This window comes from Taudactylus pleione, unplaced genomic scaffold (assembly GCF_031769625.1).
Source record: "Taudactylus pleione unplaced genomic scaffold, aTauple2 ptg000573l, whole genome shotgun sequence".
NCBI classification, from domain to species: Eukaryota; Metazoa; Chordata; class Amphibia; order Anura; family Myobatrachidae; genus Taudactylus; species Taudactylus pleione.
Window position 1 is genome coordinate 4,441,222 of NW_028284975.1, and position 24,575 is coordinate 4,465,796.

At 43.9% G+C, this 24,575-nt stretch overlaps 1 protein-coding gene across 4 annotated transcripts in view; it reads right to left on the minus strand.

Moving 5' to 3' along the window:
* The window catches only part of LOC148481576 (NACHT, LRR and PYD domains-containing protein 3-like), a 126,178-nt gene that overhangs the window by 96,017 nt on the left and 5,586 nt on the right, over window positions 1–24,575 (minus strand). Inside the window, exon 2 of one of the 4 annotated variants that reach the window (XM_088453230.1) lies at window positions 1,119–1,336. The exons of the other annotated variants lie outside the window; for them this stretch is intronic. The gene's annotated coding sequence lies outside the window, so the exon portion shown is untranslated. The remainder of the gene's footprint in view (window positions 1–1,118; window positions 1,337–24,575) is intronic. 4 annotated transcript variants of the gene reach the window in all.

A 24,575-nucleotide genomic window follows, 5' to 3' on the forward strand; every position in this document is an offset into this window, starting at 1 on the left:
ATAAAAGCTTTGTGATTATTTACTTGACAATATTGCACTACGTATTTTCCTGGTCTTTTTGTCATGAGGGAAAATACAGTCCATCCCCATATAACGTTAAGGGCCAAGAAATAGGAGTGGACACTATCCATAAAAAGAAATAATTCTGGGAAGTGAAAATTCAACATCTCTCCCCCTTGGTTGTGATGTGCTTGAATTTCTTCGTTCACATGTGAGTGAGATATATTGGTTCACCCCTTTTTGTCATTAGACAATATTATACTATGTGCTGTAATTTCCTTCTGTTTTGAGGAAACCACAAACAAAGTTTCCAAGGAGTGAATAGAAAGGTGTACAGAACTCTTAAGGAAACGTGAGGAGGCTCATATACACATATATCCCTCCTATCTGTTTAAAAAATAAGCACTATTTGTGCAGCTAAGGAAAGAAATTTAAAAAGGGTGAATATTGTACACATATGCAAATGGCAGTTCCTCTGCTAGGGTTCCACATACTCATCAGGAGCTTGGGAATATATTTGTGGTATTTAATCAGTAACAGTTTATTTAAGTAAAAAAAAGGGTCTAACACTAAGGGGCATATTCAATTAGCCGCGTAAAGTCCCATACTTTTCGCAAGCCGGACTTTTCGCCCACATCGCTGGTTTTCCATGCGGAAAAGCATCGCGCTCGTCCCCGCTTATCCCCGTATTCAATTCCAAATCAGCGAAAAAACGGAACCCGGCGAATTTGAATCCAGCGAAAAGTCCTGTCAGATTTGGGGAAATCAGCCTGACACCCCCCCCAAAAGATGCACTGACATTGGGGATGACTATAGATACCCCCGAATAGGCCTGCTGATCTCAATAGCTGCTAATTAGCGTCTTTGCAGAAGTGGTGAAGAATAGCATTTAGCAGTTTTTTTGCACTTTTTGCGGACCCTATGTGTTTTCGTGACAAAAAGTGAAAATTTTCAGACGTAAAAAACAGGGTTTAATTGGATACCACAAAACAAATTGTCGAAAAAACACACTGTTTTTTGCTTCTGAAAATTTTTCACTGCTAATTGGATGCTGGCGAAGTTTAGACTGAATTATAGTATGGTACAGTTAAAATGTAAAAATTAGTTTGGTTACTCACCAGGTCAGGCTTGTGATGGTAGACGGTGTCCTCTATATGGGTCCAAAAAAGGATTTCAGGTGGTATAACCTGCTTGAGCTCCTCCTTGAAGGATGTATAGTGGATCTGGGCTGCTCGACAATCTCGTCCTGCGAGACTCCTTCAGCTCATCTACCAATTTATCCTTCAGGACCTTCTTCACATAATTGAATCACTTCTTGCAGTTCTCAACTAAATGTCTGAAAGAATTAATTGCATTTACAGCAGATGCTCTTGCGGGCCAGGGTTGTGCAATGTGTCTCTAGTTCAAGGATTCTACCATGGACTGGCACAATTGCATGTGCCAGTACACAGTTCTCTTCGTAATTGAACCATGGGGCACAAACAGCAGGCTCTTCCTTCTCCTCAACCTCCTCCTTCTCATCACCCTCCTCTCCAAACTCAGGCTGGGACCCTCTCACCACCTCCCACTGACTCAGCTAACACCCAACTCTCACCTAAATGCCATCCTGCCAGCTGCTAAACACAAACCAAACAAAACTCACAATAATTCTCCACACCTACACAGTCTCCTTCCAAAACCTATCAAAGGACAAAATGGCAGAGGTGCTACTTATATAGGGCCAGTGAGGTATAACTCAGGTGACTTTTGGGGACCAATGGATCACTTAGCTTTAAAATAACAACTCACATGTAATGTAACTTGCATTCTGATTTGCGTGATTTTTGTGGACTCCGCCAACAGAAATTTCACGTGATGTTCCATGCGAGTTAGGTCTGCACCTTGAAACTCGCACTCTATTACATGGTGCCAGTTTTGGACCAAACTCGCACCAAAGTCACTGCGAGTAAATGTCCACACAAAAACTCATACCCTATTACATTTTGCCCCTTGTGTCTGGTTTTGTTTCAAGATAAGGGGGGAATTCAATTGCAGGCGAAAGTGATACGTTTTCACGGGTATTAACTTATCGCACATATTGCCCATTAATTTCAGTTGTTGTCTGTTATAGGGGGTGTTAACTTATCGTGCAGCAATCCAATTGGAAAATGGCTGTGACTATGATATACAATATTACATTTACAGACATATTTGTTGGAGCCTTCCACAAAAAATTAAGTATCTATATTATTACCGGCAGTAACTTGAAAGGGACTAAATTAATTGGCACTCATCGTTGTTTATTCTATATGTAACAGGAATCAGACTTTACATTTGATCTCTATTTCATTGTAATATTTAAAATAATAAAACAAATTAAAAATGCATGGGCAAAAATTATGGGACCTTAAGCGGGGTGCGCACTATGCGAACCGTCTTACGATATATTGTTCCATGGCGGTCATTCATCACATCATCCCATGTGCTGTGCAGCAAATTGGGACAATGCAATCAACAACGCCGTATTTGTAAATGCAGTGTGGAACGACATCTTGTGGTCGTACACCGGATTGTGTAGTGTGTACAGCCAGCGTGATACAGTCCATAACTCCATTCCATTATTTAATCGCTAGGTACACACATATTATACAGTGTGTGCCTCTATAGATTGTGCAACAAAATATTAGGTTAAAGCTGGGCAATTACTGCAATCAAGCAATTTCTGTACCTCTCAATCAGATTTCTGCACCCGTCAACAGGTAGTTTGACCAACTCTTCCTCCTCAAAGAAGCCACTTCAGCATAGTCCAATGCTTTGTTCTTATGCATTTTTGGGTGCTTTTAGCTGTGTTTTGAGTCATTATGCTGTTGGAGAACCCATGGCCTGCGACTGAGCTTACTGACTCTAGGCAGCATGTTTCATCCCAGAATGCCTTGATAGTCTTTGAGATTTCATTGTGCCCTGTACAGATTCGAGGCACCGTGTGCCAGGTGCAGCAGAGCAGCCCCGAAACATAACCTTTTTATGTCACAGCAGGTATGGGGGTCGTTTCTTTCATTTCTGTAGAGTGTTGTGATCGCTATTGCAGCAATGTTCATAAACTGTCCTTGTCCTGCATTGTTTTGTACTGTAAATTGCTGTTGTTATGTTTGCTCATTTGTTTATGTACGTTGTGAGGCGCTGCGGAACCCTTGTGACGCCATATAAAAAAAGTATAATAATAATAATAAAGTGTTTCACCTGATTATTCTTGTTGGTTTTTCACATGTTAAGTATAGGTGAAAATTGTGATATCTGCCTATCTTCCAAAAAAAGACAAACGAATATTGGATAACAGTATAGGAGTCTATTAGTGGCCATAATAAAAGTATTTGGGGTTCTTAAATTGTGTCAAATGGCTGTTATTAAGCATTGTTCAAAAACAGTGAAAAAAGATAGAAAGATTTTTGTAATTTTAAGCCACTTTTAATAAACCTTCAAAACACACCTCTAACACACACCTGCAATCATAAATACGGCATGTAGTTATATTGCTGGTGGACGAGATACTAAGCTTCAATATACCGGCATAATGCAGATGCCGATATCCCGAAGGAAGACAGGATACCGGTGTCGGCATCCCGAACCGCCGCAATCCCGATAGTCCAGACAGGTAAGTATTGTCCATGTCTCCGGGGAAGGGAGGGTTAGATTTAGGCACCCCGGGGGGGGAATTAGGGAAATTAGGGTTAGGCATCCCCCTGGAGGGTTAGGCTGTGGGGAGGGGGGGTTAGGGACCACTGGGGGGAGGTTAGGGTTAGGCACCGCCCTGGGACAGCTAGGTTTAGGGTGCGTGAATGGGGGGTAGGGTTAGATACCACCGGGGGGAGATTAGGGTTAGGCACCCCCTGGGGAGGTTAGGGTTATGGGGATGAGAGGGGAGGGATAGGGTAATTACCACCCTCCGTCGGGATCTTCATATGTCAGACTTACAGGGACGGGAAGCCATTCCCTTAAAAACACCTGTCCCATTCATACAGCTCCCCCATATACCTGTCCCACATCACTTTGCAAATTTTCACATGTCAATATTGTCCAAATTAAGATACCGTATATACTCGAGTATAACTCGACCAGAATATAAGCCGAGGTACATACTTTTACCCAAAAAAACTGGGAAAACTTACTGACTCGAGTATAAGCCTAGTGTGGAAAATGGCAGCAGCTGGTAGTGCCCCCCAGTAGTAATTCCCCCTGGTTGTGCCCCCAGTAGTAATCCCTCCTGGTAGTGCCCCCAGTGGTAATCCCCCCTTTCAGTGCCTCCAGTAGTAATCCCCCCCTGGTAGTACCCCCAGTAGTAATCCCCCCTTTTAGTGCCCCCTGTAGTAATCCCCCACTGGTAGTGCCCTCTGTAGTAATCCTCCCCTGGTAGTTCCCCCAGTGGTAATCCCCCCTTTTAGTGCCCCCTGTAGTAATCCCCCCTTTTAGTGCCCCCTGTAGTAATCCCCCCCTGTAGTAATCCCCCCTGGTAGTGCCCCTTGTAGTAATCCCCCCCTTGTAGTTCCCCCAGTGGTAATCCCCCCTTTTAGTGCCCCCTGTAGTAATCGCCCCCTGATAATGCCCCTTTGTAGTGCCCCCTGTAGTAATCGCCCCCTGGTAGTGCCCCCTGTAGTCATCGCCCCCTGGTTGTGCCCCCTGTAGTCCCCACCCCCTAGTAGAGAGAGACGTGAAAAGATAAAAAAAAAAAATCACTTACCTGAACTCCCGCTCCTGGTCCCGCAGCTGTCCGCTCCTCCGGCCGCTTTGCATGGGAGAGACGTCGTCATGACGACGTGTCTCCCATCACCCACTGCGGGAGCCGGAAGATGGCTCCCGCAGTGGGAGCAGCAGCAGCCGCTGAGAGTCTGACAGACTCTCAGCGGCTGCTGATTACACCAAACACGCAGCTGCCAGCTCCGGCGGCTGTGTGTTTGGCAGTGTGTAGCACTGACCAAACTCCGTCCGGTCAGCGCTACACTTGACTTGAGTATAAGCCGAGAGGGTACTTTTTCAGCACATTTTTTGTGCTGAAAAACTCGGCTTATACTCGAGTATATACGGTAATTAGAAATTCTAAGTGGTCAATTAATGATTAAGGTGGGTGTCTAAGTGGTTCTGAACCAAGTCCCAACATTTTTACCTTAAAATAAAGATTTTCCAACACTTTCCACATGCTCAGGAGGTGGTGAAGAAAATGTGTGTTAAATCCTATGGAGGATTATCAAGTGTTAACTTTACTTGAATTGGGCGACAACCTTAAAGTGAAACTGGCATTAAAATTCTGAGGTTGAGTAAGGTTTTTAACACCAGTTCAAAACATGTAAATGGATTTGAAAATAAAATCTATTCAAACCAATCACATGATACCCATTTTTGTTTCAATCAGCATTTAACCTTTCTGGTCATTTTTTTTCTTATGCATCTAGTACCATTTCAGTGCATTCAATGGGCCCGATTCTGAGTTGTGAGCAAAGCAGAAAAAAAAAAAAACTTCACACCTTGGTAAAACCTTGCTGCACTGCAGGTGGGGATACTGTAGATGTAAAATGTCCAGAGAGATTTAGATTTGGGAGGGGTGTGTCCTAACTCAAATCTATATTACAGCGTAAAAATAAATCTAGAACCCAGCATTTGTGCGCTGCATGCAAAAGCAGCCAGTATTTGCATTCAAAAACAATAAAAGTATTTGCAACCCTTGCAGTGCAACATGGATGTTCCAGATACAAAGTTATTTGCTCTTTTTGCTTTGTACCCAATTCAGAATCAGGCCCAATATCATACTTGCCAACTCTCCCTGATTGTCAGCGAGACTGAAATAGTAGCAATCTCCCTGACTCACTGAAGAGTCTAGCAATCTCCCTGATTGCACCTTACCCTTATTATGAAGCTGTTATATTAGAACAAATCCCAGAGATTTATACATTAAAATTGAATTATTAATATAATTTCCCTGCATTGGGTTTAAGGCACAATTATTCCTATGACTAAGGGCTCTATTTACTACAATCCGCATATTGAATGCAGATTGTAGTGTGATATTACCGAGTGAATTCGCATTGCGAATTCAGGCAATATCACAGGGATTTACTTATAAATCCCTTGCAGGGACAGAGCTTGCGATAAAGCTCTGTCCCTGCGAATCCCATCCGCACACTAGTCGCGGTATTTTCGGAAAAAATACCGCGACTAAGAGCCCGCGCATGCGCCGACCGACCACCGCTACTACCCCCCCACCGATGCTAAGCCCCGCCCCCCGCGATCGCGGACCCCCGCGACCCCCCCTCCCCTCCCGCGACCCCCCCTCCCTTCATTACACTTACATGCATCCTCCTGGCCTCCGGTGATCTTCTCCGGGCTTCCCGATCAGGTGATCTCCCATACTGCACTGGGGCCCGATCACCTGATGACCGGGCCCCAGTGTACTATGGGAGACCAGCTGACCGGAGAGGAGCCATCACCGGAGGCCCGATCACCGGTCCCTGGATTCTAGTAAGTAAAAAAAAAATGTTTAATTTTTTTTTTCTTTTTTTTACAGTAATCAGCTTGCGGTCTGCTTAGACCACATAGCTGATTACAGGTACCGGCTCCCGCCTCTGCTCTCCCCGTTAGAGCAGAGTGGGAGCCCGGTAACCGGGGGAGACCCTGGATAACGCCACCTCCAGGTGGCGTTATCATCACAGGGATTCCCCCGGTATTTTTTTACAATTTATTTTTAGTAACTTAGGTCGGATCACATTTCCCATTACAATTATGGGAAATGCGATCTGCTTTACTAAAAATAAGTGATACTGGGGGTTGGAGTAGAATTTTACTAATTCTACTCCAATTGCCCTGTAATAACTACAGGTGAAACTAAAATAATGTGAAAAGGGTGTGAAAACACCCTTTTTCACTTTATTTTAGTAAAAATAATGTTAATAAATAGAGCCCTAAGGGGCATATGTATCAAAGCTTGATGGGAGATAAAATAGTGAGATATATATCACCAACCAATCAGCTTCTAACTTACATTTTGCAGGCTGTGTTTAAGAAATGAGTTTGGAGCTGATTGGTTGGTGATATATATTTCACAATTTTATCTCACATCAAGCTTTGATACATATGCCCCTAAATGCGTTTTCTGAGTAGTATCAGTGTGTTTTTAACTTTTTATCAACAAGTAGCTCCTGCTAACTGCTTTGGTGCTATCGCCACTAAGATGTATCAGTACACACCTACTTTATGGCCACGCTCATAGGTGTTGTTATCACAATCTCCCTGAAATACATTTTCAAAAGTAGGCAAGTGTGCCCAATATGTGCAAATGCACTTGAAAAAAAAGTATATTTTTCTCAATGGGAATGTGTTGTGAATATACCCTCTTTGTTAACATTGTTTACATCATTTTTCATAAGCATTTGGGTAGAGGCAGAGGAAAACATACTGTGTTGTCACATATGCATGTTAAGAAAACAGAAGAAATGGGTAAATTATTTTAGAAGTATAGCATCTGCATGAACCACACAAAATATGTGTAATTTCCTGATGCGTCACTCGCTTTATCTCTGCTTTCTTCTCCCTCACCTCTCTGCTACATTTCACATAATACATTCTTTCATTTTTTTCTGTTACCTCTGCTCCTCTCATAAAATGATCTATTTCTTTCTCTCTTTCTGTTTTAACAAGTTTGCCTTTTCGTCAATCTTCCTATGCCTTTTCTATTTAACTGTTTCCACATAAAAAAAAACATCTTCCACTGTTACCAATTACATTTTTATTTTCCATTCTGGACCAAGGACTCAATCAAAATGGCAGTGTGCCCCCATTGTAAACTTCTAGTACTCTCTCTGGGATCTGCTCATGAGACAAATCCCATATAATAGTCATACTGCACCAATATTATGTTTCAATACACCATTGCTCTGATGTGGGTTCTTGGTACCAGTCGAGAGCACATACTTTTAATTATACGCAGTAATGGGTTCAGATGCGCAGTAATGGGTTCAGTACCAACACACCAGTGATGGAAAATGGAAAGAAACGTTCACTTCTCTCACTTTTTTCTCTGTCCCGCAGATATATTTTCTAGTTTTTCAATTAGTCAGTCATGGGTGATGTGTCTGTCTTTGTAGCTGTCTCCCATTAAATGTTTGCTTGTTTGTTTTTCTCATGAGGAAGAAAAGTCTGTGAATCTGTGTGTTCTCTCAAATCTATGGTACGTTATACATTTGCCCAACTCAAATCCATTAGCAAAGCTACCCTCATTATAGGTCAAAACTTTAATTATATCACTAATATCTGGTCTTCTCTGTGGCTGCCAGACTTGGCACCTAAATCAGTGGATTTCAATGAATTGGCAGATACAAATATTGTTCTGCGCTCAAATCATTGAGATAGTGAAAGCCAGCCATAACACCAGCAAACGTTATCCCCAGAAAGTGTCAAGACCAAATTAGAAGTCCCTTAAAACAATGCGATAAGATTTCCAAAGCTGGAGATCAGATCTAAGATCACCAAGGTTCATTAAGTCGGGTGCCTAGCCTTTCATGGAAAAGTAAAAAAAAAATAAGGTATATCTTCCATAGACAAACACAGGGGGGAGGGCTGGAAACCCCCATCCCAGCCTACACCATAACCACAATAGAATTAGTACTATAATAGAATTTTATTAGTGCTGCATGTTATTCTCATTATCACAAATGAAATAATTAGCACCTGTTGATCTTTTAACATGTGTCACGACACCGTGCCCAGCCTACGCTCAGATACGCCAGCCTGACGTCACTGGGTGGTTGTGACGTGGGTTTTACCTAAGCTGCCACCATGAAGAGCATTAAAATAGCGCTCTTACGTTCGCCAGACACTTAAACTCACAGCTATACACAAATACAGCATAGGCCTCTCCAGGCACGTGAATTCATTAGAGCACAGAGGTAACGCTGATAAAGTTTTAGGATTTATTGAGAAATATCTCCAGGGTTAAATTACAAAAATAGTTAAATAAACAAGACATACATACAATTGTACAGGATAATTTAAAGTTAAATAAAAAGTATAAAGAATCAGAATTCTAAGGTGTATTACGCTGAGGTCTTAAGAGAATCTGGGTGGAGGGAGACCACCAGGAAACATGAGGATGATGCACCCTTAGCTGGCAGCTACTCCCTGAGAGTGTACACAGACAGGTAAGAGAGCTGATTCTTATGGTTCCACATCCCCCCTTTCCCTCAGCAGCCCCCCACCCTTCCCAGGCTCAAAAATGCTTTCCTTTATTCTCCCAAGGTCTGTGTAGATGCAAATTAGCACAACTACCAGACCTGACACTCATAACTCCCTGGGAAATTGGTATGAATTACCGCTGGACCCCTGGCCGGCGGTTCAAATCCCAACAGCGGCTGGCCGACAGAGGAGGAAATCCTGATTGTCCCTAGGTAAGTATAAACTAACTTATTTTTCCCCCTAACCCTCCTTTAGGGTGCCTAACCCTAACCCCCCCGTGCCTAACCCTAATCCCCCCTCTAAGTGCCTAAACCTTCCCCGCCTCCTAAACCTAAGTCCCCCCGGGGCAGTGCCTAACCCTGATCTCCCCCCCCCCCCGCTGTGGCACCCGACATCCGCTCGATCAGGATGCCGGGCGCCGGTCTCCCAGCGTCGGTAAAATGACAGGCGTCTAGATTTAGACGCCTGTCATTCGTCCCTCGTCGGGATTAAATTGTCTGGAAGCCGTCACTCGGCATTCCGTCCGCCGGCTTCCTAAACGTATACCCTCCCTGGACCTTTAAGGTAATTTATGATAGGAATACTGCTAGCATGAAGTATTACAAATGACCCTTCTAGCAGCCAGTGTGACTGCGTACTGGACTTGAATCAGCGCAGACGTTACAGTCAGGAAGCTTTGTCTTCAAAGACCAGGTGTCACTTGACCATTTGCCCTGGTTAGCTTATGCAATCCAGTTTACGCAAACAGCCATTTCTGAAATATATACTTTAGGGAGTTATGATAATACACACACTTTATACAGAGCACACAAAATATGTACAGTCATCATAACATGGGGCTTTGATGAATCGCCGTAACCCCTGGCGATGGTCACAACATATAACAGCCAGTAAAAAATACATCTGTACACAAACTAGGAGATCTGGAAAACATGCACTTTTAGTGGTGCACTGCTATAGACCATCAATAGGGTTAATTATTAATACTGCATAATACTAAACTATACAGTGTATAAGGAGACCAATATGTACATATATGTCCAGGGCAGTGCTAGGTTCTTCTGCTGCTCCCCCAGACTCCCGAACTTGCTCCAATGATCTGGAATAGTGCCCACATCTAAAATAAAAACATTCAGCTCAGGCAGGATGGCCCTACTGCCGCATCTAATGACTTACTGTGATCGCTGATCCTGTATATGCTGGAATTATAACACACATTACACTTTGTATGATGCATATTAATGCTGGTTACGTTATAATTATGCCCGCTTCATGGACTGGCCACACTCACTTTAAAATCAAGCATTTGGAAACCCCCCTCTAGAAATCCTGCTTTTACCACATTAAGTTCCGCTATATCGCTTCCTGCTTCATCTCTTTACCGAGGCGAAGCAGGAAGCACTAACGATGAGATGTATGAACATCTCATCGGTCAGAGCGGGGGAGTGATAACTCCCCCATCTGGCGATCCCTGCCTGAGTACACAGCGCATCAGCCTAGTGCTGATGTGCAGTGTTTCAGTCCTGGCCGGCCAGTTCCAGTCCTGGCCTGTCCCTGCTGTGGGGTTAGGGCATTGCCAGTATGTAGCTGTCGATAGCGACAGCTGCAGGCAAACTGACCATTCATACATTGCCCTGGCTATCGGCGCTGCTATCTTGTAGATAGCAGCACCGATAATGACAGGGGCGCATAGCGCACCTGTCATTTACCGCCAAACCCCCTGATCATACATCGGGGAGAAGCGGTATCAGCGCACATAACATGCGCTGATACCGCTTCGGCACTTAATACATCTCCCCCAGTGTTACCCTACCTGTGTGGCAGCAGAGTATTACAGACAAGTGATTGCTATCAATCACTCGATCAGCCTTAAAACCTTCCAGCATTAAAACAGTTTTCTCAATGAATTGCAGTCCTCTGCTCAACAAATACCAAATGTTAGTTCTAGATCGAAGAAAAATAGAGCTGGTCGATACATATTGCAAAAGTTGGATCAGTGACCTGGTCCCTGCCGAAAAGCAGGAGAGCTCTTTCAAACTAGTCCTTAAAGTCAGACCTGTAGAAAACCCTTCTGCTTGCATTGTTAGGGTATGACTCTTGCAACTATGCAGAAAAAGGGTCACTTACTAAACATAGTGCAGTTACTACTAAGACAACAGCTAAGGGAATCCCTTTACAATCAATTATGCATGCTGCTCATTGGCCTTTGGCTTGACTTTTGTAAAACGTTACTAGAGACCATCTGATATATCGAGTCTCAGAGCAACCACCATGTATGTGGTAATCTGCACACCATCAAGTGCTAGGAGACAAGTCTCCCAAGTGAAAAAATACAAGTTCTCCCAAATGAAAAAATACAAGTTAAGTTTGCAGGAATCTATGACCTCCAAATGTGCTCTACTCTAGGGATGAAGTATTGGCAACTTTCAAAAACTACCACCTTACTCACCCTATACCTATACATACTACTTGGTTTCTTGGTTCCTCAGGTTAAACACTCAACTAATATTGACTTTGTGTTCTCTCAGTCACAGAATGAGATTAGAAGAGGCCTCAGACCAGTGTGACTATGGAGACAACATGAAGCTTCATTTTGCAGTGAAAATTCAGCTACAGGGACCTGATTCTAAATTGGATGGATCTCTTCTCACGGACGCAAACAGGAATTTTTACCACTGTGAGGTCGACATACTCACTGGTGACGGTAAGCGGTTGATAGATCTACAGTAAAAATGTCAACAATGTCTAGGCAGACACCAGATGTTAGACTGTTAATAGGTCGACACACTAAAGGTCGACATGTAAGAAGGTCGACATCTACAAATGGTCGACAGTGTCAAAATGTCAACATGAAAAGGGCAGACACAAAAATGGTCAACACTTTTTATTTAAATTTTTTAGGGTTAGGCACTTACCGGGGGATTAGGCTTAGGCACTTACCCCGACGGTTAGGGTTAGGCACTTACCCCGACGGTTAGGGACCAGGAGGGAGGGTTAGGCACTTACCGGAGGGTTAGGGTTAGGCACTAGAAGGGACGGTTAGGGTCAGGCACCTACCCGACAGTTAGGGTTAGGCACCAAGGGGAGGGTTAGGGTGAAGATTAGGTTTAGAAAACAAAAAAAAATGTGTCGACCATTTTGTTTCTACCTTTTTCATGTTGACATTTTGACCATGTCGACCATTTGTACCTGTCAACCTTCTTACATGTTGACCTTTAGTGTGTCGACCTTTTGTTCCTGTCGACCTATTGACATCTGGTGTCTACCTAGACATTGTCGACCTTTTTACAGTAGATATATTAATCCGAAACCCTGGTGACATGGGGAGTGTCGGCCTCCTGACCGTATACCCTGCAGAGCAACTTCCACAACTATGTAATAGGTGGTTTGATAGCAGGGGACAAGACATTACCCAATTAGGTTGAGTTACCTATCAGCCAATCAGTAATTAATGCAAGCATGCATTCGTAGAGTGTATCATGTATCATGCATCCCGCCACATGTTTGCTTTGCCTAGTAACAGATTACACCTGTTTGTCACTGTATTGCTTGCGCCATCCATAGATGGCGAGAGATACGGTCCCCATTGCTGTTGCAGTGTCTCAGTCTTTCCGGATTCAATGTACCCTTCCAAGCTTCATTGTGTCCCCGTCGGGTGAAAGTGTCATGCGCATGTGCAAACTGGCTGTTGCGGATGTGCATGACACAGCAGCCCATCACTGGCAGCAGAGCACATGCTGAATTTGTTCAAGGTGGAAATTTTAACAACTTCAAGGTAATATTTATATATATGCCTTATAATGCCATTAAATGAACATGAATTCTTCTTTTCATTATAGTTTTTCAAGTAAATTCTGAAAGTGTTAAGGAGGACATATCTGTTGTGCCTAACCTAAAACGTGTAATGTGAGTTACTCAACACCATTCTTTTTAAATATATTTTCTTACACGATGGTCAGCAGTGATCGCGGTGAGCGACAAAATTTGTGGGTCCCAGGGACCCACCACTTTAAAAAAATGGGGTCCTATCTGACCATTTCTGGGTCCCATCATAATTTATGCTTTAGAGCTCCCCATATGCCTCAGACCTCCCCACATGCCACTACAGCATCAGATATCCCCACAAGCCCCTTAAATGCATGTTTTAATGCCTCCATGATCTTTCAGGTAATATGACTTTCCCCGTGTGTAGTGCCCCGAGGAGCAGTCCCCCTGTGCAGTGCCCCCAGGAGCAATTCCCCTGTGCAGTGCCCCTCGTATGCCTGTCAGACCACCTATGCAGTCCAATGAAGGTATCTGCACCCCTAATAGGTGTGAGTGACCTGGGTATTAGGCCACTAAAGGGAAAATAGGTGGGCCCTCTAGTGACCTAGGCCTATTGCCCAAGTCACACACCTATTTGGGGGGCATATACCTTCAATTGGGCCTAATGCCCCCTATGTTGCCGGGCCTTGTGCCCGCCTAGAGACCCACAGGCCTATTGCCTGAATTTATCCCACGGACCTAGTGCCCGACAACCCTGGTGGTCTAGGAAGGAGTAAAATACCGGTGGCCCAAGGCCGCCTACCGGTACGGTGGAAGAGGCTGCGGGGGGGGGAGCTTTGTTAGCTCTTTTGCTTTCCTCCCCCGCAGTCCTCTTCGGTCTTCAGCTTCAGTCTTCTGCCGCTGGCCCGTCCTGGCCAGCGGCACCGCCTCTTCCTTCTTGATCACGCCGTCTTCTGGCCGCTTGCACGGCCGCCGGAACTGTTGCCGCGCCGCTCTTCTCTTCGGGAGGTCTTCACTTCTCCCCTCCGCCGACGGACTGAACGCGTTCCCGCTCAGCAGCGTCTATTCAAAACGCTGCGAGTGGGCGGGGCTATGACGCGGCGAGCCGCAATTGGCTCGTCACGTCTGCCTCCTATTTGCTGCTGGACCGCGAGCCGTGTTTGGCTCGCGGCCAGTGCCAAACAACCGCCGCCGACCGCCAGCGAGCTCCGCTTAGCTTGCGCCTGGAGCCAAGCTACTCCCGCCTACGCTGGTGGAAGGGACCAGGCGGTCCCTTCACCAGGTACCCGCCGCAGTAGTTTACCCGGCGCTGGGAACAAACACACTGTCCCAGCGCCGGGCACGGATGCTGTGCCGATGCTGGGATCAGACACTTGATCCCAGCACGGCTTTACACAGCAGCAGCCAATGAGAGTCTATCTAACTCTCATTGGCTGCTCTAACAGACAGCGTTGTGTCTGTTAGTGCAGGGGGACGCGCTATGCTGCAGCCAGCTGTCAGAGATTGGCCACAGCATAGCGCGTCCCCGGGGACCCGGATACTTTAGAAAAGTGGGTCCCCGGTGCCCGATAGCGGGTAAAATACGCGCTATAGCGCGTATTTGCGAACACTGGTCAGAGAAAATCATCTTGTACTTTCTCCATAATGTGTGTGGATATTTATTAGAGATATATAATTGTTTTCCATCTTGTGCTCTCATATTAGTAATGGTAGTTTCATTTCATGAGTTACCATTTTTTCACAAATGACTACCACATTTCAAAAGTTTGCTGTGATAATATAATGCAGCCAGCTTGATTTATTTTATATGTATTTCTGAGAGAACAGCTAGCTACTCATTTCAATTAATTGTACTTGTTGCTGTTAATATTCTGACACTTTCAAATTCTACTAACTGCAGCTGAGAAAATGAGAAGAGAGAAACTGAAAGAAGAAGGGAGACATGAAGTATATAAAATAAAAGACAGGGAGACATGAGAAAATATAAAAAGGAAACAAAAACATTAAGGTAAAAGTGAAAGAAAAAATAATTGATGCAGAGAGGAACTTATACCCCTTTCACATCGCTAACCCGGGTCACACCCAGGATTTTGTACACAGGTCCATCCCAGGTGCGACCCGGGTGAGACCCATTTCAGACTGGCGACCCGACCCAGCTTATTGCCGGGTCGATGACGTCACTACCATCACTTGCTGAGCTGGCGCTTGGAGATGAGATCATCGCCAAGGGCCGTCTCTTGTTATGCTGTGAACAGGACCTGGGTCACATTGACCCGGATTACCCGTTAACACTGCGTCACAAGCCAGGTTGAACCCATGTTCATCCCTGCTTGTAACCCGGGTTGAAATCCCGGGTTGATTGACCCAGGTTATTTCAACCTAGCCATTTCACACTGAACTATAACTTGGCTTGCTGTGCGTTCATGAGAAATAACCCGGGTTATTGCTGGAAGTGTTAAAGGGGTATAAAAGGAATAGAAAGGAAAGCAAAATGCAGGAAACAACTGAAAGAAAATCTTCAGACTGCAACAATGCAGTTACCCTAACAAGTAGCACTGCCTCGCCAAAGAGATGTCATCAGTCGCCTAGCTCCTGAGCGCAAAGACATTTTAACTGTGAAAGATGGTGGTAGGAAGACAAAATTGCAAGTAAGGCATTTGCTGTTTTCACTCAAAGAAGCACATGGAATCTTTTGTGAAGAAAATGGCAAGGTCATTGGGAAAAGAACGTTTGCTGAATTGAGGCCTAAGCATGTTTTTCTGAACAACAAGGTTCAGCACAACTTTGTTGTGCTGATATCACAAGGACTTCATCAATGCAATAAATTATTTTCACAAAGTAGCCCCATAAATGCCAGAATACATGAATGACTTGCCCGCATCTTTTGTATGCAAGAGACCAAGGGCCTTATTCATTACCGATTGCATAAGTATGCATCACAGTGCGCGAAGGCTCAGCTGCGATTGCAGTGTCCACGCAGACCCATCGCAGAGTGATTGGCAGGAACTGACCATGTGGGGGTGGTGATGGGGGGTTCGGCGAAACGCAGATGTGCCAGTGCGTTTGAACGCCGTTACAGGGGTGTGCATAAATTAGCCACTGCAATGGCATACTCAGCTTGAGCTTTAACTGCAATGAGGTTAGCAAATTCTGAGTAAGGTCAGACCTGTTGTACTCGATGTTACCGATGGTATTGCAGACTTGCAAGGTATTACGGATGTGAGTAGGGGGAAGTGGGCGTTCTTATGTTAGGCTGTGATAGCATTGCAATTGCAAATATTAGCATATTTTCGCAGTGGGTCTGTGTGCGTAATTGCAGCTGTAATCGCAATAGCGATCCGTAATAAATCAGCTGGTTTGGAAAATGTGCAAAATGGCAAGGTTTGATGGCAGCTAGACTGGAAAAGGTATGTTCTGATTTAATAAAATATAGTGTGAAATGATGTGCATGGCAAGAAAGTAATGGAAGGCTTGTGAAAGTACAGGCAAAGGGAAGCCTACAAGATGTCCAAGATCACATCCTTACAGTAGGAATTAAGTTCATGTAGCATTGTTATACCAAGAGGGAACAGTCAAGGAGCTACCAAGACGACAAAGCATCATTGGCATTAGGTCCACAAACAGCAACGATGCAGGTGGAGTTTTTTTTAAATTATACCTTTGTTAGTCAGGATAAAATTCAGAGTGCTCACTGGAACCAGAGTCAAGTGAGTATCTTTAGTGCCGTGATTTGGCATTCAGGAAATATGCATACTTTTATTTTGGCATCTGATGTTCTTGAGCCCTCCAAAAATACTGTCATCCCATATATAGACAGACTTCGTGGAGAACTGCCAACAGACATTATAATAGTTATAATTTGGTCTGATGGTCCTGCTTCTCAATTCAAAAACAGGTACAGTATGTTGCAGAGGCTTTGAAAATTCTAATCACAAAACAGGAGAATAACATGTAAGTACTTTGCAACATCACATGGTGCCATCAAACGTCACGTTTGGTCTCTTGGTAAAAGTAAAAATGTACCGTAAACAATGCAATGAACTTTGCAATTGCAATACGTCCAACTTCCAAGGTGACAGCTATGCTCAAGAATGAGGAAGATATTATTCAATGAAGCTAGAAATTAAAACTATTATAAATGGTGGAGATAAGGTTAATGTTATTGAGAATGATGGAACGTTATGGAAGTGGCCTACATAAATATGAAATATTGTATTATATATCAAAGATAAGATAATTAGAAATATCAATCCTCCAAGTGTAGTGAATTTCCGATGTTACTTTAAGGGGCATATGTATCAAAGCTTGACGTGAGATAAAATTGTGAATATATATATCACCAACCAATCAGCTCCAAACTATCATTTCTTAAACACAGCCTGCAAAATGTAAGTTAGAAGCTTATTGGTTGGTGATATATATCTCACAATTTTATCTCACATCAAGCTTTGATACATATGGCCCTAAGTTTGATCGTGAAATGTGATTATGTAATGTGAGTTACCACATACTGTAATGCGAGTAACCAACTGCATTTTCGGGGGTTTTACCACATTTTACCACATTTTTGTGTTTAGTAAATCCCGCCCAATGTGAGTTAACAGTAATAAAATTAGTGTTTTTTGGTTAGATAATAACAAATGACCAATTCCTGTATACAGTTTTTTAAAGAATGACCTGTCTTATTTTCTCAGTAAATAAAGTTAATTTCACGTAAAATTCCCTTTTGCTGTTGATAGCCATGCATATACATGCTATGTCACTTTGTAACGTAATTATATATACAGTACCAGACAAAAGTTTGGACACACCTTCTCATTCAATGGTTTTTGTTTATTTAAATTATTTTCAACATAGTAGATTAATACTGAAGACATCAAAACTATAGTCTCCTGGAATCGTTTTGAATTAACAGGTGTTCTTTGAGCCCATTGTGTTGTGCAGAGGTAGGGTTAGTACACAGTGGACACCACTATTTGACTACTGTTGTAATCCATATTATGGCACCAACCACTCAACTCAGTAAAGAGAAACGACAGTCCATCATTACTTTAAGACATGAAAGTCAGTCGATACGGAAAATTGAAAGAACTTTGAATGTATCCTCAAGTACAGTTGCTAAAACCATCAAACTCTATGATGAAACTAGCTCTCACGAGGACCGCCCCAGGAAAGGAAGACCAAGAGTTACCTCTGCTGCAGAGGATAAGTTCATTAGAGTTACCAGCCTCAGAAACCGCTACTTAACAGCACCTAAGATTATAGACCACATAAAGTCTTCACAGAGTTCAAGTAGCAGACAAAGCTCAACAGCAACTGTTCAGAGGAGACTGCGTGAATCAGGCCTTCATGGTCGTATTGCTGCGAAGACGCCACTACTGAGGATGAACAACAAGAAGAAGAGAATTGTTCCGGCCAAGAAACAAAAGGAATGGACAATAGACCAGTGGAAATCTGTTCTTTGGTCTGATGAGTCCAAATTTGAGATTTTTGGTTCCAACAGCCATGTGTTTTTGTGAGACGCAGAGAAGGTGTGTGGATGGTTTCTGCATGTGTGGTTCCCACTGTGAAGCATGGAGGAGGAGGTGTGATGATGTGGCGGTGCCTGCTGGTGACACTGTTGGTGATTTATTCAAAATTCAAGGCACACTTAACCAGCATGGCTACCACAGCATTCTGCGAAAACCATTGAATGAGAAGGTGTGTCCAAACTTTTGACTGGCACTGTGTGTGTATTATATATATATATATTAGAGATGAGCGGTTCGGATTCTGTGGAATCCGAACCGCTCCAAACATAGGGGATCCGAACTCGGATCCCCGCTCGGGGCTGAACGGCGGCCGCCTGATGTCGGATTCTCACTAGAGAATCCGACATCAGGGCTCCTCGAGTGTAGGGCAGACCGCTGTGATAGCGCTCTGCCCTACACAGAACACACAGCCGCCAGCGGCAGCTGTGTGTTTGTTACAGCAGCCAATGAGAGTCACACAGACTCTCATTGGCTGCTGCACGGAGGGAGCCAGCTGGAGCTCACTCATGAACTCCGTCTTCCAGCTCCCTCCTCGTCGTGTGGCAGCAGAGTGGACGGCGGCTGGACCGGGGATACAGGTAAGTTTTTTTTTTATGTGTGTATGGGGGCCTGCTAATGGAGGGGCCTACTACTGGGGGGGGCATACTACAGGGGGCCTGCTACTGGGGGAGCATACTACAGGGGGCCTGCTACTGGGGGAGCATACTACAGGGGGCCTGCTACTGGGGGGCCTACTACTGAGGGGGCATGCTACATGGGGGGCATACTACAGGAGGGCCTACTACTGGGGAGGCATACTACAGGGGGCCTGCTACTGGGGGGCATACTACTGGGGGGGGATACTACAGGGGGCCTGCTACTGGGTGGCCTACTACTGGGGGAGAATACTACAGGGGGCCTGCTACTGGGGGGCCTACTACTGGGGGGGCATACTACAGGTGGCCTGCTACTGGGGGCCTACTACGTGGGGAACATACTACAGGGGGCCTGCTACTGGGGGGCCTACTACTGGGGGGTATACTACATGGGGGGCATACTACAGGGGGCCTGATACTGGGGGGCATACTACAGGGGGCCTACTACTGGGGGGCCTACTACTGGGGGGGCATACTACTGGGGGCCTGCTAGTGGGGGGGCATACTACTGGGGGGATGCTACTGGGGGGCACACTACTGGGGGTATACTACTGGGGGGGCATACTACTGGGGGCCATACTACTGGGGGGCATACTGGGGGCACTGCATAGGGGGCCCTACTACTAAGGGGACTGCATAGGGGGCACCACTGCTGGGGGCATTGTGTAAGGAACAGTCCTGATGGGGGCATTGTGTAAGGGACACTATTGCTGTAGGCATTGTATAAGGGGCATTACCACTGTGGGCTTTGTGTATAAGGGTCACTACTGTGGGCATTGTGTAAAAGGGGTCACTACTGTGGGCATTGTGTAAAAGGGGCACTACTGTGTGTCGTAACATAAATAAGAGACACTACTTTATGGTGTAATGTGAATCAGGGGCACTATGTGCGGTGTAATGTGAATAAGACTGTGCACTGACTCCTAGGGCCGTAGCCCACTTTGTAAACAAGTACTGTGATTATGCTGGCCGTACCCCACTGGGTGGGTGCACTACTTTTCATTTCTGCCACTGCTGTGTGGCAATGTGTCATAGATGTGCTTTATACTGTGGTGTCTGTGTCGTGACGCTGCTTTGTCGCTTAGTAACCAGTCAGCTCACTGCAACCTTTGGCCAATAATGTTGAAAACAATATTATAAGCTGTGAGGTGTTCTAAATTGACTGGAAATTAATGTTATTGAGGTCAATAATAGTCTAGGAAGAAAAAAAAAGACCAATTTATGTGATTTTAGCTTTTTTTGTACAAAAATCCAAATCCAAAGCCAGTGACCGCTGTTTGGCAAATCCAAATCCAGACAACGAATTAGAACCAAATCCCAAAAAAATGTTCCGGCGCACATCCCTAATATATATATATATATATATTATATTTTTTTTTATATATATACACATACACAAACATATACACCAAAATGAGTCCGGCACTCCCTGTACAACGTGACTGCTCCGGTGCACTTCCCCAGGAGAGATGTAGATAACAGAAGTGTTACGGGATAGCACTCAATGAGACTTCAATAAAGTGTAGAATAATCACAGCACTACTTTGTTCACTTGTCAACGTTTCAGTGTATTAACACTTTTATCAAGACATACAGAACATAACAAAACACATACCTTAAATACACTTCACCCTGTGCTCCATCACCATGTTGCTGCATCCCAGCGGGGGTCCGATGACGTCACAGATGGCGCCATAGCGCCAGCGTCACCGTCATCCCAGGGGGCGTGCTCACCCTGTGGTTTATCCATCATCATGGCAACCTGTTGTAAGGATAAAGCTAGAACTGAGAAGACAAACTGTATCATGAAATGTTGCCAGGACAAAATCTAATGACTAGAAATACGTAGTTCTAAACATACTGTAGTATGACTGAACCAAAATGATATCAAAACAAAAACTAGTATATCATATGGAGCATAGACACGGTCAGATTTGTCAGATTTGTCAGATCTGTCAGATGAACGATTTGAACGATTTTACCAAAGATTTGAACAATTTGAACGATTTTTGACTGCATTAAAATGAATGGAATCGTCCAAGTCTGACTGCAAACAGACGCGCATCGTTCATCTGACAGATCTGACAGATATGTCAGATTTTCCTTCAGATATGAACGATTGAACGATTTTTTAAATCGTTATCGTTCAGATCTGAAGAAAAATCTGACCGTGTGTATGCACCATTAGAGCTCATATATTAGAAAAAATATAACGCTGAACAGTACATACTGATGTACATATTATAAGTAAAAAGGTATGTGTTTTGTTATGTTCTGTATGTCTTGTGTTAATACACTGAAACACTGACAAGTGAGCAAAGTAGTGCTGTGATTATTCTACACTTTATTGGAGTCTCATTGAGTGCCATCCTGGGGAAGTGCACCGGAGCAGTCACGCTGTACAGGGAGTGCCGGACTCATTTTGGTCTCTGGATATTTCTATTCTGTTTTGGACTTGGATGCCCTAATACAGGATTAACTGGTCAAGGCACCCCTCACTCAAATTATCAAGTACCTTAAAATTTCTCTTCGCATACTAGAACTGTGTGATTGTTTGTACCACTGAGGCTGTGTATGAGCCTATTGTTTGCTATAATTGCATGTGGTGATGTCTGTGGCTCCCGAACAAACGGACATTGCGGGACTGTCTAATATTACCCTGCCATTAGGTGAAATACTAAGCTTTTCTGACGTAGAGGCTAGTAATATACTCTTTAAGGATAACTTGGAAACTACTGCTGGTGAGGAAAGCCTTGAACAGTTGACAGTTCAATTATTGCGTCTTAAGAATCGCGAAGTTGATTTCCATCTTCACAAGGTCATTCTCTCGGATTACTATCGTGAGAAAAAAATTCAGAGAGGATTCAGAATAAACAATATCCCCACCATAGGACGTTTCAATCCAACCTTTTGTAGGCCGTGGGCTGCGATCTTGAACAGATGTACATTTGACCTGATCCTCCTAGTCATTGAGGAGTCTGCAAGGGAGCTGTCCGCGGCAAAAGAAAACATCAAAGTTTGAGACTGCACATATTAAACATCTGCCAGCTGAAATTTCAACAGAACTATTATCAAAATTATCAGTACAAATAGATCAATATATAGCGGAATTGATTAAATAATAAAAATCTAAACTGCAAACAGTCAACCGCGATTACACGGAATTTAAAGTATATAGTTGGATCAACAATCGGGGATCCACTTCAGATAGAAGACCAAGATTTAGACCACGTATATTTCAATGGGATACCGAATCCTCAAGTGGTGCTATCTCATCAAGCGAGACAGAATGTATCTCGGCATCAGGAAACAAGTCTGCACAGAGACCCCCTTTAGGGCTTCGTACTCGGGCCAGACCGTCAGGGAGATCAGTGGGCGAGGGCAATCAAGAAAAACCTACAAAAGGAAAACGAGTCCTCACTGAAGATGAGATCTCGATTCTTAACAAGGGTTTATCCTTTGTGCCATCCCATGGGCCTGACATGTTTAAAAGTAAAGTTGACCTTTACAAATTCACTAGAAAAGTGAAGCTTAGAGAATATTCTGGGGATAAAGATCAATTACCGACAACAATACCTGCCTATCTAAAAAAATCCAAATTTAAACCAGTGTTGAATAATCAAGCAATTAAATATTTTCACAATAGGATTAAACATCATATAGAAGAAAGTATAGACACGGACTGTAATACCTTACGAAGGAACGGCACCTCTAATTTATCTGGTGCTGAAAGATCAGCCCTTAAAAACCTTAGTGACTATAAGGACATTGTAATACGCCCTGTGGATAAGGGCAGTGGAGTCGTGGTGCAAAGTATTGATGACTACAAACAGGAAATCTATAACCAATTATCAGACCCCCAGGTATACCAACACTTAAATGGGGACCCGACGCACATATTCAAAAAAGAGTTGGACGACATTCTTATTGAGGCACTCGGTAACAATGTGATTTCAAGAAAAACCTTTGATAGCTTGACACAGGACTGGCCTAAAGTTCCAGTATTGTATACCATCCCTAAAATGCATAAAGACATGGTCAAACCCCCAAGCAGACTTATCATTGCCGCCAGAGAGTCTCTACAGTGTCACAGTATTTGGATGATATATTACAGCCGGTAGTACAAGCACAACCTACCATTTTGAGAGACACCACTTCTTTTATCCTACAATTACAGCAACATTCCCCACTACCTGCCAAACAACTGATGTGTGTAGTTGATGTGGTGAGTCTATACACCTCTATACCCCATCAGAGGGGACTTGAAGCCATCCGGCGCATCCTCACTAGTCATCCTGCATACTCTGGACCAGAGATCAAGTTTTTTATGACACTTCTGGAGTTGACGTTGTCAATGAATTATTTTTTCTTTGACAATAAATTCTACATACAGAAGGCAGGGTGTGCGGTCCTGTGTGGCTCAGAGTTTTGCTAATCTGTTTATGTGTGAGGTTGAGAAGGATTTGTTTTTCACCAAAACAGCAACACAGGGCCCCATTGCAGCTTATTTTCGATACATAGATAATATATTCATTCTCTGGACGGATACTGAGCAATCGTTTATTAACACTATGTTAGAGATCAATTCCACGGATCAAGCCATCAAATTCACCTTTGAGTGCAACTACAATTCGATCCACTTCTTGGATGTAGCCTTAAGTATCAATGAACAGTTACAAATTAATACTTCAATTTTTTTCAAAGCCACTGACAGGAACACACTTTTGCGAGCTGAGAGTTATCATCCGCCGGCTCTTACTAAAGGCTTGCCATATTCACAGTTCCTCAGGATTATACGCATCTGTAGTGATCCTGAGAATGCCATCCTACAGATAGACAACATGATCTTGACACTTTTGACTAGGGGGTACAATCCCAGGACACTTAAAGAAGCTAAAGTTAAGGTGCTCAGGGTATCCAGAGAGGCAGCCCTTAATCCAAGGAACAAAAATGACAGAGATAATAAATTACTATGGACACTGGAATTTTCTGATAGATCAAAGGACATTGTCAAGAAGGCTAAACAACTATGGCCTATTGTTGCTAGTGACCAAGCTTTACAAATGCTCAAAGATACCAGAATAACACCTGCTTACAAAAGGGGCCGCAATATCAAGGATCTGGCAGTGCACAACGATGTGTCACTACATAAAAAACAGGTCCCTACACACTTCTTGACTAAGAAACCGGGGAATTACAGATGCACTGGCTGTACCTGCAGCCACCTAGAGACTGGTGAAACATTTCTACATCCCCGCTCGGGTAAAAAATTCTACATTAAGCACCCCTTAACTTGTTCCAGTCGTTTTGTAGTGTACTATATTAGATGTCCTTGCGGACTCATATATATAGGCAAAACAACACGCCAACTCAAAGAACGCATGGCGCTTCATCGTTCCAGCATTAGGGCTGCTCTGGATGGAAAAACAGTGGATCAGCCGGTAGCTAA